Source organism: Pinus tabuliformis, chromosome 5_1 (assembly GCF_031772625.1).
Source record: "Pinus tabuliformis cultivar Carrire ecotype Pingquan chromosome 5_1, CPIR1, whole genome shotgun sequence".
In the NCBI taxonomy this organism is placed as follows: Eukaryota; Viridiplantae; Streptophyta; class Pinopsida; order Pinales; family Pinaceae; genus Pinus; species Pinus tabuliformis.
This window is the reverse complement of record NC_142305.1, coordinates 300129998-300148990: the sequence shown is the minus strand read 5'-3', so window position 1 is coordinate 300148990 and position 18993 is coordinate 300129998.

Sequence of the window (18993 nt, the reverse complement as noted above, 5' to 3'; positions counted from 1 at the left end):
CCTGGTGCATGCGCTTGGAGCACCTGGATTCCTCCACAAGATCAAGCAGATCATTCCCCATGAAGCTCCAAGTCGCCTGATAAAATTCAATGGTGAAGCCATCGGGCCCCGGGGCCTTATTTTTAGACATTTTGTTAATTGTTTCCTCAAGTTCATCCTTGGTGATTACCCTGAGAAGGGCCAGGTTTTGATCTCTGGAGACTTTCTTGGGAATATGGTGGCAGATTTTGTCTATGTCCTCGGATCTGTTGACATTTGGTTCAGAGAGAATACCTTTGAAGTGCTCCACCAAGAGATGTTCTATTTCATCCTGCTGAGTCACTCTGTTTCCCTCCTTGTCTTTCAAGGAGAAGATTCTGTTGTGTTGGCGATGGTTCAACATGGCTTTGTGGAAGAATTTGGAGTTTTTGTCTCCTTCTTTGAGCCATTGAATCCGGGATTTCTGCTTCCACAGGATTTCCTCTTGTTTTCGCCTTTCCTCCAATTGAGTGATTACTCTGCCTTCCTCCTCTGCCAGATCCTGACTACGACCGTCCGAGATGATTTGCTGCTGGATTCTTTCCATTCTGGACTGGAGTTTGCCTTGCTCCTGTTGGATATTGCCAAATTCTTCCTTGTTCCACTTTTTGATTTTGCTTTTGATTTCTTTGAGCCTTAGCTGAAATGAGTGCATTTTGCTGCGGCCATCCTTTCCACTTTTGCTGTCCTGCCACTAACCTCTTACTTTGTCTAGGAAGTCAGGGGCGCGGAGCCAAAAGGACTCGAACCGGAAGGGTCTCTTTTTGTTCTGACTATTTAAGGCTATTTCCAACTTTATTGGCCAGTGGTCCGACCCTGTTGAGGGTAGGATAGAGGCTTCATAGAAGATATCCAGCCCGATTATGTGCTCTGAAATGAGGAATCTGTCCAGTCTTGAAGCGATCTGTTTGGATCCACCTCTTCTGTTATTCCATGTGAATTTCCCATTTATGGTTGGGATATCAACCACCCTTAATTCTGTATGCACTTCTTTGAATCATTCCATTTCCGGGTCTTCTCTGCTTATTCCACCTTTTTTCTTGATCCAGGTGGATATTGGTGGCCACCTGCCAAGTCCACCTGGACCCCCACCATTGTCTTTCTCGGCATTTTCAGTTTCCTTAATTGTAGCACAACTTACTATTTTTAGCAGTTTTTCGGGTCCTGAACTTCCGGAGCCGTTTTGAGGCTCTAAACGACGTTTTTTGGGGAATCCAGGGGCAACATTGGTCCATTCCAACAATGATAGTGCTCGGATAGATCTTTCTAATGAGCTATTATACGCGTCAAACGGAGATCATATGCCAACGTTACGACCCCGGGAAGTTGATGTACCAACTTACCCCCAAACGGGGCCCACAGTTTGGCATTTCATCTCCTAGGGTTAGGTTTTGGAATGTTAAGGGTTTTTCCATTGTTTCTCAACAATAAATAGGCCTTCCAGCCTCATTGTAACATAGTTCAGAGGCATGTAGCCATCACATCTCTTCTCAGAGATAAGCTACCATCACCCTAGCTAGTTTGTTTCCATTTCTGGTTGTAAGCATATTTCAGTATTTTCCATTAATGAAATGAAGTATTATTTCCGCTGCATCTTTGTGTATATGGTTATCTCCGTAATTTGTTGCGTTCCTGTTTAAATCTGGATCAGTGGTATCAGAGCGGTCTGCTTTTTCTCTGTTTTTCTTTGCATGTCCCCAACAAGGTCGGGATATAAGGAGTTAGGGCTTGAACTGGTTGAACCTTTGCAAGACCAGCCTCGCAAATCCCGACGGCCTCCCATGGCGGACGAGAAGAAAGACGAGGGGGCAGGAGATCCCATCAAAATCTTGCTCGAAGAAGCCCTCGAGCGACAACGGAACGCGATGATGGACAGCTTTGCCCAGATCCTTCAGCGGCTACCCAGAAGCAACGCATCGGCTTCCAGCAGCTACTCTGGAAACGCCACACCCTTTAACGTACAAGTTAATTTTGAAATCCCCATATTCGAGGGTCAGATAGACGCAGATGCCGTAGATAAATGGTTAAATCTGCTAGAGGGTTATTTTTCTGTTCATGAATTTTCGAGTCGGGAAAAGATTGTTTTTGCTCTCCTCAAAGCAGCCCCCCACGTCAAGGACTGGTGGGAAACCTACTGCGAGCAGAAGGATGAAAGTACTAGCTCACTCTTTTCAGCCGCACCCACCTGGGATTCGTTTCGGGATGCCATCAAGGAGCAGTACTACCCTGTCGGGAGCTATGAGGATGAATACATAAAGTGGACCACGCTGCGGCAAGGAAGGGACCAAGACGTGCTGGAGTTCACCGATCTTTTCCATACCCTTCGCACAAAGTTGGGTATCAAGGATTCAGAGCAACATTTGATACTCAAATACCGTGGCTGCCTGCACAAGTACATCCAGGAAGAAATACAATTCCTAAACATCCCCTCGCTCGGCGCAGCATACCGGTATGCCGTCAAGGTCAAGCAGAAGTTTAAACAAAAGAAGCGAGACTTTGGATCTGCGAATCCAAAGCAGGGGAAAGGTGCCCCTAAACCACAGAACAAAGGACAAAGCCAAGGCGGGACAGCCCAAGACAACCAGCCGAAGCTGCAAGCAAAGAACAACGCCGCGAAGCCGAGAAAGGACACTAGAAAATGGTGCGAGTTCCATAAGAGCTCCACTCACAACACAAGTGAGTGTCGGGCCAAGCAGTCACTGGTGGCTGAGCTAAAGGTTTCAGAATCAGATGCATGTTCCGACTCTGAGTCAGAACCCGATAAGGGGTATGAAAAAGGGAAGCAGATCATTGATGCAGACCCCAGCGCCACTGTTGCTACCGCAAAGATCCAGAAAAATGAACCCGAAGATCCAGAGGAGGAGGAGCGTCTCTTCCACTCCCAAATGTGGGTAAAGGGCTCCCCGATACAGTTCATTGTTGATAGCGGGAGTCAAAAGAACCTCATTTCAGCAGAGGTCGTGAAGCGGTTGGGCTTACCGACCACAACACATCCACAACCATACACCATTGGGTGGCTTCACCAAGGACGAGATCTTCGCGTGAGCCAGCAGTGTCGCCTTCCATACAACATCAAGCCCTTCACGGATGAGGTATTGTGTGACATTGCTCCCCTTGAAGTTTGTGATGTATTACTAGGACAACCATACTTGTGGAAGCGACATGCTGTGTATGAATCAAGGCCCCGTGCTGTTATTATTACATTGGGAAATAAGTTGTTCAGGATACCAGAGGTAGCACCACCTGCCGCCCTCTCTTTGATTACTGCAAAACAATGCAGTAAGATCATTTCCAAAACCAGGAAATTTGTTTTCCTGATGATACGCCCTCAAGGAAAGAAGAAGACAGTGGCCGCGGCCTCCAAACGGGGCCCCTCTGCACGACAACTACAGATGGACAAGATTGTGGAGGAGTACGAGGACATCTTCACCTCCCCGGCAGGGGTTCCTCTGCACTGTCAAGTCAAGCACTCCATCGATCTGACCCCAGGTGCGCCGCTACCCAATGGACCAATTTATCGGCGCTCCGTTCTGGAGAATGATGAAATCAAGAGGCAGATTCAGGAGCTCCTACAGAAAGGTCACATCCGTCCGAGTTCATCGCCCTGTGGGAGCCCGATCGTGTTGGTACAGAAGAAGGATGGGACGTGGAGACTCTGTATTGACTATCGGCCGCTGAACAAGATCACTGTCCGTAATAGGTACCCAATCCCGCGAATTGATGACCTCCTAGACCAACTAAAGGGGGCGAAATATTTCAGCAAGATCGACCTGAAGTCGGGATATCACCAGGTACCAATCGAACCCTCCGATGTGTGGAAGACTGCCTTCAAATCCAAGGAGGGCCTCTTCGAATGGTTGGTCATGCCTTTCGGATTGACGAATGCTCCTGCAACCTTTATGAGGCTAATGGATGACATCTTGCGGCCATTCACCAACTCCTTTGTAGTAGTATACTTGGATGACATTCTGATCTTCAGCCAGAGTTGGGAAGAGCACCTCCACCACATTTGACAGGTTCTCCAAACACTGTGGCAACACAAGCTATGTGCCAATTTGGAGAAATGCACTTTTGGCATGACCCAGGTTCAATATCTGGGATACATCATTGATGAACAGGGGGTGCATGTCGATCCAGCCAAGATCCAAGTCATTCGGGATTGGCCCTCTCCAACCACTCTAACAGAGCTCCGCAGCTTTCTAGGTCTTGCCAACTTCTACCGCAGGTTTGTGTTGGGGTTTTCTCATATTTCTTGGCCCTTGAGTCAAGTCACCAAGGGCGGGGCGAAAGCAAAATTCTTTTGGTCTGAATCTCAACAGAAGGCATTCAGGGAGTTGAAGGATCGCCTCTGCATGGCACCAGTGCTCGCGTTACCAGATTTACAACAACCATTTGAGGTCGAGACAAATGCCTCTGACTATGCTATTGGGGTAGTCCTTACTCAACATGGACATCCAATGGCATATCACAGTGAAACACTTTCAGACACAGTCCGAAAGTACCCCACTTATGATAAAGAGATGTATTCCATTGTACAGGCCTGCCGACAATGGAAGCATTACATTTTGGGGAAGGAAACGGTCATCCACACAGACCACCGACCTCTGCAGTTCATACAGACCCAAGGGAAATTGCAGAATGATCGCCATCAGAAGTGGTCTACATACCTGCAACAGTTTCACTTGAATATCAAGTATAAAAAGGGCAACACCAATAATGTTGCAGATTGCCTCAGTCGACCACCGATCATGGCACTAACCACCGTGCTCAACTCTTGTGGGCACGAGACTTCTGATTGGCCACTTCTCTACAAAAGCGACCCAGAATTTGGCCACACATACCAGACACTCTTGGAGGGTCGGCAGGTTGCAGATTTTCACCTCCAGGATGCCCTATTATGCCACCTCGGTCACCTTTGTGTTCCTTCAAGCGAGCGTGCCAAGATGATTTGGGAAGCACACTACAGTCGGGCTGCTGGGCATTTCGGGGTCGAGAAAATAGTGGCAGTACTGCAAAATTATTTCTATTGGCCGAATCTTCGACAGGATGTTGGGAAGTACATCCGATCATGTTCTGCCTGTGCCATTGCCAAACCGGCCATTAAGAAGCACGGCCTCTATACCCCGTTGCCTACCCCTAGTCGACCTTGCGAATCCATCTCCATGGATTACATGTCGGGCCTTCCTTCCACTAAGCATGGAAATGACTGTGTTTTTGTGGTCGTCGACAGGTTCTCGAAGATGGCCATTATGGTGGCCTGCAAGAAGAATATCATAGCAGAAGCCACTGCTAAACTCTTCTTTGAACGAGTGTGGGTGCACTTCGGGATCCCACAGTCTATCATCTCAGATCGGGACAGTTGGTTTCTCAGCACATTTTGGTCCAGTCTCTGGTCAATGCTGGACACCAAACTCACGAAGTCCACAGCTTTCCATCCTCAAACTGATGGCCAGACAGAGGTTGTCAATAGGATGATTGTGCACATTCTGCGCATGTATAACTCAAAGCATGCACGCACATGGGACGAGAGCCTCCCCTATGTTCAGCACAGCTACAACCGAGCTCTTCACAGCTCCACTGGCCATAGCCCTTTTCAGGTGGGTTTGGGATTCTAGCCACTATGCCCCATTGATGTGGCCATGCCACTTGCAGCTACTCACATGAATTCAACTCATGTCCAGTCCGAAACAGATAAAGCCACCAGTTTCATTGAGCGCATCCAACATATTCGCCAGCAGGTGCATGACATTCTTGAGAGATCAAATGCCAAGTACAAGCAGCGACATGATCAACATTGGGTGCCACACAAGTTTCAGGTGGGCGACAAAGTCTGGTTGCATTTGCAGAAGGAGCGCCTTACTGGAGCCTATCGGAAATTGAGACCACTCCGATATGGTCCTTACACCATTACTAAGGCTATGGGAGACAATGCATTTGAGCTCAGCATTCCCCCATTCCTTGGCCTGCACCCAGTGTTCAATGTGGACCGCCTTCGGCCATACTTTCCACCATTGCTAGACACATCCGACATTGCAGAACAGCTCAAACCCACAGAATTAAATCCAGATTGCATGGAACAAGCTGCAACTGATCGGATCACGGACACACAGATCAAGAACACTCGCCAACAGAATATCCAACTGTATCGAGTTGTCAAAGCAGGTCAACTCCTTCAGCAGGGCAAGTGGCTCACCACGGAACAAGTTCAGCAGAAGTTTCCTCATCTCATGGAGGAGCTCAACGCAATGGGGACCATTGCTTCCTAAGGGGGGAGGAATGATCCAGGTGGATATTGGTGGCCACTTGCCAAGTCCACCTGGACCCCCACCATTGTCTTTCTCAGCATTTTCAGTTTCCTTAATTGTAGCACAACTTACTATTTTTAGCAGTTTTTCGGGTCCTGAACTTCCGGAGCTGTTTTGAGGCCCTAAACGACGTTTTTTGGGGAATCCAGGGGCAACATGGGTCCATGGAATGGACCGATGTTGCCCGTTCCAACAATGATAGTGCTCGGATAGATCTTTCTAATGAGCTATTATACACGTCAAACGGAGATCATATGCCAACGTTACGACCCCGGGAAGTTGATGTACCAACTTACCCCCAAACGGGGCCCACAGTTTGGCGTTTCATCTCCTAGGGTTAGGTTTTGGAATGTTAAGGGTTTTTCCATTGTTTCTCAACAATAAATAGGCCTTCCAGCCTCATTGTAACACAGTTCAGAGGCATGTAGCCATCACATCTCTTCTCAGAGATAAGCTACCATCGCCCTAGCTAGTTTGTTTCCATTTCTGGTTGTAAGCATATTTCAGTATTTTCCATTAATGAAATGAAGTATTATTTCCGCTGCATCTTTGTGTATATGGTTATCTCTGTAATTTGTTGCGTTCCTGTTTAAATCCAGATCATTTCTCTTCTCGAGAAGCGATTAAGTTGAAGTCTCCTGCCAGGATCCATCTCTGCTCCTGGTGCAAACTTCGAAGTTTAGTCAGCTGATTGAGGAACAGGTCTCTGTCTGCACGGGTGTGGGGACCATATACAGCCGAGATTACCACCCATTCGCTTTGTCCAATTAGTCTGAATCTCCCAGAGAGGATTCGTGGCATTCCTATCCACCAGTCGGTGAGGACTTCTACTGGGTTCCAGAGAATTGCTATCCCTCCTGCACTTCCTTTGGGATCTATAGTTACATGTTCGTATCTTGGTTTTATTTTATTGAGAATTTCCTCCATTTTCTGGCCTGGGATTTTGGTTTCTTGGAGAAGCATAATCTGAGGTTTGTCTTTTTTGAGTCATGCTGCCAGATGTCTCTGTTTTCCTTTGCTATTTAAGCCTCTGATATTCCACGATGTCAAAATCATTGGTTAACTTGGGAGAGGGTTTGAAACACCGCTGATAGCGGGACTACTCTTCCAGTATTGACTAACATTTCTCCCATGAGTTGGATGGAGTCCTTAATGTTTCTTCTTCCTCTTTTTTCCCCCCTTTATTTTGTCCATTCTGATCTGGTCTGCTTTCCTTTTGAGTCTCTTGGTATTCTTCTGTTGAGGCTTTGCCTTTTTCTAGTTTGGATTTATATTGTTGGAAGGTTTCAGTATACAGCTTCTTTTGTTCTTCGGGAATAAACCTCTCATCCAGGTTCTTCCATTCATGCAGCAAATTTTTCAATACTTCCTCTTCCTGGCTTAGGTCCTCCCTACTGGTTTCCTGGTCTGTCTCCATCTGTTCAGTTTGTTCATCTATTTCCTTATCTTGTTCTGGTGTCTCGCTCGGGGCTTTCCTTTTAGCTAGGTTTCTTTCGCAGCTCTCACTACAGTCTGAGCCTTTATCCTCCTGATTTTCCATGAGTTGGTCTTCCTCATCTTCCTCTACCTGCAGTATTGCAAAACTGTTTGGTTTCACTGTGTCAGGTTGTTTCCCTTTCTTATCTTTCTGGGGGGGTTCCTTGTTGGCTTTCCTTTTGTTTCTCACCTCTTGGAATTCCTCCTGGTCCGGCTCTCTCTTTTTTTTTTGGGGCCCTCTGCTTTCTTCTTCCTCTCTAGTTATCAGACATTCCTTTGCTAGATGGCCATGGGTATGGCACCTGCGACACCTAAACGGGATGTGTTCATAATCTATGTTCTGCTGCCAAATTTCTTCATGATATTCAAGCTCTATGGTGTCAGGGATGGGGTTTGCTAGGTTCATGTAGACACAGATCCTGGCATACGAGGTGTATCTACCTTTCTTTGTAGTTTCTTCTATTTTCACGAAGCTTCCTATTAAGTTTCCTATTCCTTCCAAGATATCCGAGTCCCAGAAGTCTATGGGGAGCCCAAATAAGCGGACTCAGACATGAGCAGCCAGATAGGTTTCTTTGTCAGGGTTGTAGAAATCTTCCCAGAAGTGCATGAACAGACCGACATTATAATAAAAATACGGGCCATTTTCAAATACATTTTCTCTATCTTGCAGGTTAAAGAAGATTACCATAAAGAAGCCTTTCACTCCCAGTTTGAGCTCGATGTGGCCTTGGGGCTGCCATTTTTGCTGTATCCACTTGGTGAGGTCTCTTTCCGATGGCCAGACTCTGACAAACTTGCAGATAAGGGCGTGGTCCCTCATGTAACTTCGATACTTTTCCAGCTTATTCCGGGCCCGTGTTCTTCCGTTCCTCTATCTCCTGGCTACTCTGTCTGTCTCCTGCCGCCGTATCCCGGTAGGAGGGGATCTCTCCCCTCCTGACATCTTCTGTCATACCTTTGTTGCTTTGGCCGCTGTCAGTTGCTGTTGGACTGGGCTGTGACGGTTTTCCACACTTCCTTCACGTTTCCCCTAGGTTTTCACCGCCTTGCCACCATTAGGGTTTGAGTTGCGAGCTTCGTTTCAGCAGTCGATCAACATTCCTTAATTACTTATAATATTATGTTAATATGTATTATTATTATTTTTTTTTTTGTAAATTGGTTTGTGTTCTCCACAGATTACAACACGCTTGACTTGTGGCTTGAAAAGTCATGGCCCAAGGGTATCTAAGCCAAAAAAATCACTGAGGGATCGCACTCGGCATTGGGCACACTAGCCCTTCACATGACTGGATTTTTTCCCACTGGGTTTCGAAACGGTGACCTTCACATCACAGAGTAACTTAACAATACATCATCTATTCTTCACCTCATGACCTTGTTTATATATATATATATATATATATATATATAATATATATATATATAGTGACCTTCCATTTATTTTATTTTATTAAATAATTATGTTTCTTTTTAACATTTGTATATTTTTTGAAATTTTTGGGTTGGTTATTACTTTCATTTATTCTTTTGAATGTTTTAATGTCTATTGTTGAATTTTTCCTACTTTAGGTCTTAACGTTCATCTAACCTAATGTCTCTTCTCCTTTATGTCCCTATATCTCTCACTTGTTTATCTCTCAATGCATGATGAGATTCATATCTTTCTCTTGACTATAAGCGCATGATGAGATTTCATATCTTTCTTTGACTATAAGCGACACTTGAAACATCAACAATCAAAATGTTCATGTGAGTAATCCAAAAATGCTTGAACAAAAAATATTGTAATCAAATGAGAACAATCTAAATGCTTGAATACAAAATAGTTTTTTCAAATAAACCTTCTTCCATTCAATAAACTTTTAACTCCAATCTAAACTCAACCTATTAAAAAAACAAAATAAATAAATAAATAAAAACATTTCCATTATTTTCAATATACTATTATTAATTATTAAAAAAAATCATTTTAAATTTATAAATATTTTAAGTATAAAAGTAATTGTTTCACATTGCTTCTTTTCCAACACATTTCAAAATCTATAATCAAATTAAGATTATAATCTATAATCAAGTTAAGATTAGGTCTCGAAGTCATATTTGCAAATTTCCATTATTGACATTTTAGCCAAATCTTCACATAACTAAAATATGCAACTATTTTTCGCACGAATTATTTGGCAAAGATAAAAGCACAATGAATCATGATGATATCCCCTCAATTGTTTCATCTTCTCGTCTGCAATAGATTTTTCATGCTTCATTATGGGTTGTGAGTCCTCACTGCAAAGGTCACTAGCTCCATAAACCGTTGCCTAACAACCTATTTTAATCTTGCGTGACTACGGTTTGCTTCTTATGATTCACAACCTCCTACCATGACTTGCACGAATAAGAATGATGCCTGGCTTCCTCAGTGCATCTGTGAATAAAACTGAGGAACAGGGATTCTCTCTAGACATGGCTAGAGTTAGGAACAGGGATTCTTTCCTGATAAAACTGATGTTGATAGGGAGGAACCCTTATGAAGGGAACAAGAAGGGTAGAATGCATATAAAACAAGAAGGGAGGAACGTAACAAGAGGGGGTGTTGGGAACCAGGGGGTTTTGTATTTTACCAATCTGAATTGTATTAATGTTTTTAATATGATAAATATAATAATAAGGGAGAAAATTATTAACTATAACCATGTGAATACTTTTTTTGAAATTGGGTTTTCAGATTTAATTATTAATCATTATTATATAGATAGTATAGATTTAACTTCCATAAAATATTCTAGTATAATTTATTTCTAAAGTGGTTATGTTTTTTTCTCTTTTATTTACATTTATTAATTTTAAAAAAATCATATAAAATGAGTTCTGATTTTTTGAGAAAATTATACTAATAAATCATTGTACTGTAACAAAATATATTTTTAAATTAAAATTCTTCATAAAAATAAATATAATATCTCTATCTTCGGTAAAAAAAAATTATTCTGGAAAATATTAACAATTTGTAATATACATTTACATTTCAAAGTATATGATGGATTGTTCACTAAGAGTTAGTTTCAATATCGTGGTTTTAACTATCGAGGATTACCTCACCATTCAATTATATTCTTTGTGAGTGAGAAAGAGTAAAAGAACAAGGGCTTTTTAGTGGCCCGAAAGAAGTTTGATTAGGGAACGAGGTTTTAGTTACGGGGACGAAGTTTTTTTTATCAGTAATCACATGGTCTAATCACAATATCTTTTATAAAAAATGGAGGCGGATTCACCTTCCTTAACTACGTGCTTTTCTTGTTGCAACACGTACAGTGGGAGAGTAATGCCAACAAGTGGCATTGCTACAAAGATTAAGTGGAAAAATTAACGTGGAGAATTATTAGAAGCCGCATGGATACATGAGAATATTGTTCCATCCCAAGCTTCATTCGTGCATAATCAACTCACCAGACAAATGGTCTGCATCTTCGCTAGCTCTCTTTGGTTAAATAAAATCATGCTTCGGGCTTGCAGAATATATGGAGAGAAAAAGAGACCATTAGCATTCCTCCAATGGAGTCATTTTTGGATGGACTAATCACTCGTAACAACTATTAAGATAAGTAACTCCCAGTTTCTTGAACGAAAATATTTGTGTGTAATTGGGTATCTTTTGAAATGCTTTTTAGGAATATATATATATATATATTATATTATATTATATTATATTATGAAGTTTGATATTTCTTGAAAATAAATAAATTATATGTACACACAAAATATAATTATTAAATTTGATATTTATTGAAAAGAAATAAAGTGTATTATAGGCACAAAACATAACTATGAAGTTTGGTATTTTTTGAAAAGAAATAAATTAATTTTATGTACAAAATATAAATTTCAAGTTTGATATTTCTTCAAAACAAATAATATATTTGCGTGCATAAAACATATATGAAGTTTGATATTTCTTGAAAAGAAATAAATTATTTTCATGCACAAAATATAACTATTGATTTGTAAACTCTCATGGATATTCCACTGAACAATTTGTTACAACAGATTTAATAATATTATATTAAAACTCTAGAAATTCTACACTATTACAATTTACTAAACTTTAGGATGGGTGGATTTAGTTGTAATTAGTGCATGCATGTGAATGGAAATTATTCAGAAAATTAGAGAATGATAAAATAATCACACGCATAAAACACAAGATATACATTCTCGGAAACCCTTTTGGGAGAAAACCCAACTGGAAGGTGAGGCCACTTCACTCTCTTTCTCTGTCTAGAAGTATGGATGTAGGTACAAAGAAGTATTGCTTGTGGCCCATCGGCTGCCACATTGCACAAATTCTCTCTATCTGCTCTACGTCCTACCTCTCATGGCTATCTTTTCTCAGCTATGGAACAAAATTATCTCGAAAGAATGGAATGTCTCTTCCTCCTAGTGGCATGGTTATAACACAACCTACTAGTGGTTAAGTTTGACTACATCAACTCTTAACAAGAATTACAAAATAGACTATTCTAGAGTCTTTTACATCAAAAACATGTGGCTAGATCTTTTTGCGTAAATAATGGGAGCTAAGGCGGCATCTTTCGAACTATAGGTGTGAAAACATGAAGGTCAATTTTTTAGTGGCATAACTTTTGCATGCGAACTCTAATTGATGCGCCTCTTGCGGCATTAGAAAGGTCTCTACGTGTATAATAACATGGAAATGTGTTGCGCTAAAGAGGAAAAGTTTTACTCCAAAAAATTGTCGTTTTATGCCTCAAATCACTCTTGGAAGGTCCAGACCTTGTTTTGCTAAACTGGGTCCCGTCGATAAAAATAGTCCCGTGATATTATTCCTCCACTTTTTCCACTCCAAATGCATTGATATGAATGATAAACAATATAATGATCCAATTCAGATCAACTATTAAGTTTGATATTTCTTTTCCACTCCAAATACATTGATATGAATGATAAACAATATAATGATCCAATTCAGATCAACTATTAAGTTTGATATTTCTTGAAAAGAAATAAATTATTTTCGTGCATAAAATATAACTATTAAGTTTGATATTTCTTGAAAAGGAATAAGTTATTTTCATGCACAAAAAATAAGTCTTAGGTTTGATATTTCTTGGAAATAAATAAGTTATTTGCATGCACAAAATATAACTATTATGTTTGATATTTATTGAAAATAAATAATTTATTTGCATGCACAAAAATCGAACTGTTTGATATTTCTTGAAAGGAAATAAGTTAATCACGTGCACAAAATAGAACTATTATCTTTCTTATTTCTTGAAAAGTAATATGTTGTTTTCATGCACAAGAAAGAAAATAAATATCGTGTCAATTTTCTTGAAAGAGGAAAAAATAAGTTGCATGCAAGAGAACTAAATAATATGCATTGTAAAACTTGAAAATGAAACATATATTTGTATACGTAGCTACTATGCTTTTAATTTATAGGAAACACAAATGTGCATGCATTATAGGAAACACAAATGTGCATTTGCATGCAAGAAATAATCACTGTTGTGATTTCTTTTGGAAAAGAACATGTGCACAAAACAATAGCCACGATGTTAGTTATTTTGAAAACATTTGGTGTTTATTTACATGAAAAGATAGCTATTATATTAGTGTTCTTGGAAAGGAATGGGTTCTTTTGTGCTCAATTATTTGTGTTTTTTTTTCATGAAAGAATGAGCCATTATGATAAATTTCCCGAGAAGAAATATATATGTATTTGCATGCAGAGGAGAATATAATTTTTGTGTTAGACTTCTTGAAGAGAAACCTAAATTTGGATGCAAAGAAGAATAATTACTATGTTAGACGTTGGAAAAGAAACAAGTAATTTCATGCAATAAATATGTTGGCTTTCCTTTGAACAAGTACATATATCCACACATAAGAAGTAATAACTATCATGTTAGTTTTCTTTTAAAATAGAGTATATATTTGCATGTACATTGTCAATAGCTCTCTCTTGGAACTTCTATAAAAGGGACATGCATTTGCACGCATAACAATAATAATATCTATTGTATTGGAAATATTGCCTAGTTGCATGCACAAAGAAATAGACGAGGGGATAACTTATTTTTAATAAGTTTATCTAATTATATGCATGGAAATAAAATTTAATATGCTAGTATCCTTTAATAGGAAACGGATGTTTATAGTGGTATTCCTTTGGAAAAGAACATATGTGTATGAAGGGAGAATCATAGTCATGTGGTCTAATGCTTTGACAATTATATGCTTATAATTAATGCATGAGCAGTCTTATTAGAGAAAGCATGTTGCGATATTTTGGTTACATTTCATGTATACATATGAATAGATGTTGAAAATGTGTTAGTATAGGTTTGTTGTTGGTTTTATTAATATTTGATCAAATCATAATATCAAAGGTTGCTAATAGTAGTAGTAGTAGAAAAATGCCACAACATATGTTTAACATTATGGAAAGTAATAGATTAGTGGTCTATGTGGGTTGAAGAAAAGTCACTGGCAATATAGTCCACGGATGGGAAGAACGAGGCCCCAAAGACACAATGATCCAGGATTTGTGATTAAATGATATCATGATAACTGTAATTAGTGTTGGGTAATTTAATTGTCAATTAAATTACTTGTCATTAAATTGTCAAACCCGGGATTCATGAACTTTTGAAGTACAATTGCACAATATATGCTAGGAACCAACTTTCAATTTAAGAGTGAATTAACCTATTGAAATGTTGGCAAACCTATTCACAAAAAATGTCTAAGATGCGTATGCACACATTTTCTTTTTTAAAAGTTTCATATTCGGAACTTGCAAAAAAAATTTCAATCTATGAAATTGAAATGATAATTGACATGAGAGTAAAATTACTCTATTGGCATGAAAATAAATATATTATAATGACATGAAAGTAAATAAATCTTTATCAACATGAAATTAATTCTATCTTATCACTGGAAAGTAAATACTTGAAAGTAAATTTAATTTAGAAATAAGCAAATCTTATACTAAGAAAGCATTGAATTCTTAATTTAGGAAATTTAAAGGAATCTATTTTGAAAGCAGTGAGAGATCAATTGAAATCACTATTATGTGCATTGTCAAATTAGAATCATTCACGACTATCTATAAATCTAAAAGAAACAAATTGAGAATCAGCGAGTCAACTTACTCTATTGACATGAAAATAAATATATTATAATGACATGAAAGTAAATAAATATTTATCAACATGAAAGTAAATCTATGTTATGACTGGAAAGTAAATTTAATTTAGAAATAAGCAAATATTATACTAAGAAAACATTGAATTCTTAATCTAGGAAATTTAAAGCCATTTATTTTGAAAGCAGTGAGAGATCAATTGAAATCACTATTATGTGCATTGTCAAATTAGAATCGTTCACGACTATCTATGAATCTAAGAGAAACAAATTGAAAATAAGTGATTCTATGACATGAAAGCAACAATGTTTCACCTGTAAAATAACACAAATGAAATGAGAATAAAACAATGTAAACAATGCATCTAATTAAAATACTTAAAATGAATCATAAAAGAAACTAATCTATCTTAAAAAAATGAAACATTAAAATTGATATCATGTGGTTATTATAAAGTGCAAGAGAAGTGGAAAGTTGAGAAAACTATTGATACAACACCAACCATCTCAAAGTAAACTACAATGATATTCATTACCTCAATAATAAGCATAGTGCCAATCCTTAACATCAAACTCTACATTAAGGCATGAGCATGACTCCCAATTTTTTCACACATTTTGACAGGAGAAGGTGCTCCTATTTATACAAAACATAAGATAACTAATTTATAAATGTAGATCCATAAAACTCTCCTGCATCGAAAAATATTTCATGTGTTTACAACCATGTGTTGACATCTAGCAATTATCATCTCTTCATAACCTCTCACAAAACTCTCCTAGTTTTGATAAGAGACACTTAGGAAAACTTCTATGATCTTTCTACATGACATGTGCTTGATGAATGATCTCAAAATTTCCTGAAATCTTCAAGAGTTTGAAAAGAAATTTCGAATTTGAGCCCTGGAGGCCAAATATTATTATCTTGGAATCTTCAAATATTGCTACACACATCAAAAAACTCATCCAAATTTTATATATAAGTGAATACATGTTTTTTTTAATCATATTTAACCATAAATTCACTCAAAATACCAAAATAAATGTATTGGAAAATAATGTGTCTAAACCCATATTAATTATGAAAATGTTCTTAGTACATGGTTATGGAACTGGGAAATATCATAAATTTTGAAGAAAAGTGAAAGAAAAGAGGGTGAAATGAATGGCATTTTAGAGACCCAACAATAAGATTTAGGTGGATATATTGTATTTAAATGATATTATTTTGTAAATATTTTATGAAAATGGTTAAGGGATGGACTCTCTTACAAGTCATTGATTGAGGGGTGAACACCCTTAGGAGCGTTTAAGAATAAAATTAAACATTTGTTGGTTTTCATTCTACTGGGTTCCAAGGCATATCAGTGTCTAATGATGTGGTTTCCTACTTTTCCATTTCTATGATGTTGATTTATGTCATGATTTGATTTTTATATTATCAAGTATGTGATTAATTAACCAAGTTAAAAGAATCATAGAATTGATGCAAGATTACATCAGAAAGTTTATGTTAATAAGATACAACAGTGGTTGATAATGGTTATGTAACTTACTATTCCTTTACTAAAGTTACTCTATGTAATGATGAAGATTTTCTATAATAGTTAATGAGGAATCTAGAATAGTAATCTGAATAGTGTCCCATGAATTTGAATAGTTACCCATGGGTAAATTCTATAAAAAAATTCTAACTCCATGCATTTTCGTGCGAGATTATCGGGGATGTTACAAGTGATATCAGAGCTGAAGGTTGCAGTACTGGAGCCTTTTGTGAATTGGTAAGAAGAAAAGAAGTAGAGGTACGAAATTAGTAGGCATAAACTCAAGTATGATTCTAACAATCTATATATCAAAATATGTAATAGACTACTTTTGACATGAGATGCATGATGCACGTTTATAACTGCATTGAAGAGTAGTAAGTAATAAAGTCTGCTGCAAAAATGTGTTCATTACATTTGAATCTTATTGAAGATAAAATACAATAAAACCTCTGTTGCACCTATGAACAATCTTGAACACTCACTAGTGAAAGTGAGAGTTGGCTACCAACTGTTGCAAATATGAAAATATTATTGGTACATTTAATGAACATTCCTAAAGTTACAATGCACTATTTATAGGGAATAAATGCATGAATGTAAAATATGGGGAATGTCCTTGAAGATCCGACGATAGAGTGTTTTAAATGGACATTGAAATAACCCCTCTAAATGTTAAAAATAAACAATGAGTCGAGTAGTGAGACTTGATTGTAATAACTAGTTGTTGATTGAGTCTTGTCATGGATACATTAAGTTGGTTGGTAGGATTTATTAGTCGGTGTTGAATGAATAACTATTAAACTTCTATGAATGAATTGATTTTTATTTAAGCTTATTTCAAGTTGTAAACAAATTGTTATGGTAGTTACTTCATGTGTTGGTCTATTGGTAATAGTACACTGTGGGAATTAGAAATGTTTGGATTGTTATCGTAATTGTTATTGACATTTACACATTAATGAATATTTTCATGATAGTATTGAATGCATGAAACTAAAATGATTGTGAAATTGAATATTTGTTTAAACAATTCATATTTATTACTAACATTGCTAACAGGATTAAGCAGAGGTAGCTTAATGGCAACATGAGAACATGTGAAGGTAAAAAGTTGCAACACGAATTGCAACCGTAAATGAGAAAGTATAATGTTATGATATGAATGATTGTGTTATTTGAAAAAACAAAATGTATACTACGAATATGCCAATTATGTTTCCTGTCAATTGAGATATTGTGGACCCATGCTGAAGGTCATGTATGAATCCATTATGTACATAAATGTTTATTTTGTTTTAATGATAATGTGCATATGGTTTTTTATGTAAATTATTGTGGAAAAGAGTGATAAAAGATAATTTCACATGGTAGATAGTAGTGGACAGTTGTAAAATTCCAGGAGGCCTTGGGTTGGTGGTGGTTTCCTGCTTAGAGGGGTTGATGGCACTTGCCAGCCCAAATTTCCTCTCCATATAGATAGATTATCTTAGTAAGGGAAAAGAGATGGCCAAGAAGGTGAGAGAAGAAAAAGCCTGAGGAAACTTTGTTGATTTTGGAGCCAATTAGGGGAGGCCCAAAATTCCTCATTAACGGGACGTTGTCAAAGGAATATGTAGGACATTACCAAGAGGAATCCTATATTGGACCCTGTGTGGTCATTGGAATTCTTTAATTTGTTGGCTAGTGTAATTCTAGAATGAATCTGGTATGGTCTTTGTCAGAGAACTATTTGGATGTGAAAATCACTTGATTTGGTTATGAAAACCAATTCCATTGGTTGGGACGAGCATTCTTTTATCACTGTGGTTCTCATAGCATAACAAGTTAACTAATTAAATAAACGATGTGTTAAATGTGAATTTTTTGTGTTTGTGCAAATAATTTTGTGCACAACTTGACAGGATAGGAGCCTAGTGCTCAGTAAGGAATTAATGGAAGTGTATTTCCTTTATTATATAACTAATCTTGTGAATGTCTTAGTAGGGGCTAAGACAATATGTAGTTGGTGTATTTATTGATTATTTCAATGATTCAAAAGTTAGGCACTTTCGGAGTACTTGTAGAAGTATTGTGTGGATGTCTTTAGCAAGAGGCTAAGGCAATATGCACTTGATGTAGTTATTGATCATTTTGATGGTTAGAGGGATGGATTCTCTCTTAGTACTCATGGAAGTACTGTGATTAAAATATAACTTGACATTGTATAAATAAGTGATAATTATAAGTATTTCATTTGATTGAAAATGTTGTGATTAATGTGATTATGTTGGATTTGATGGTCATAGATTATAGGATGCTTGTTATTGGGCTATCAAATCATTCGAGTCCTTGCATAAAAGTGACCGTGACTTCCAAGAGTAATTGGTAAGTAACAATAAGTTGGTATAAAGATTCTTTTTTCTTCTACGAATTTCAATAATGGTCAAGTGATGGATGTTAGGCCCCTATACTACTAGTGTAACCCCTTATTT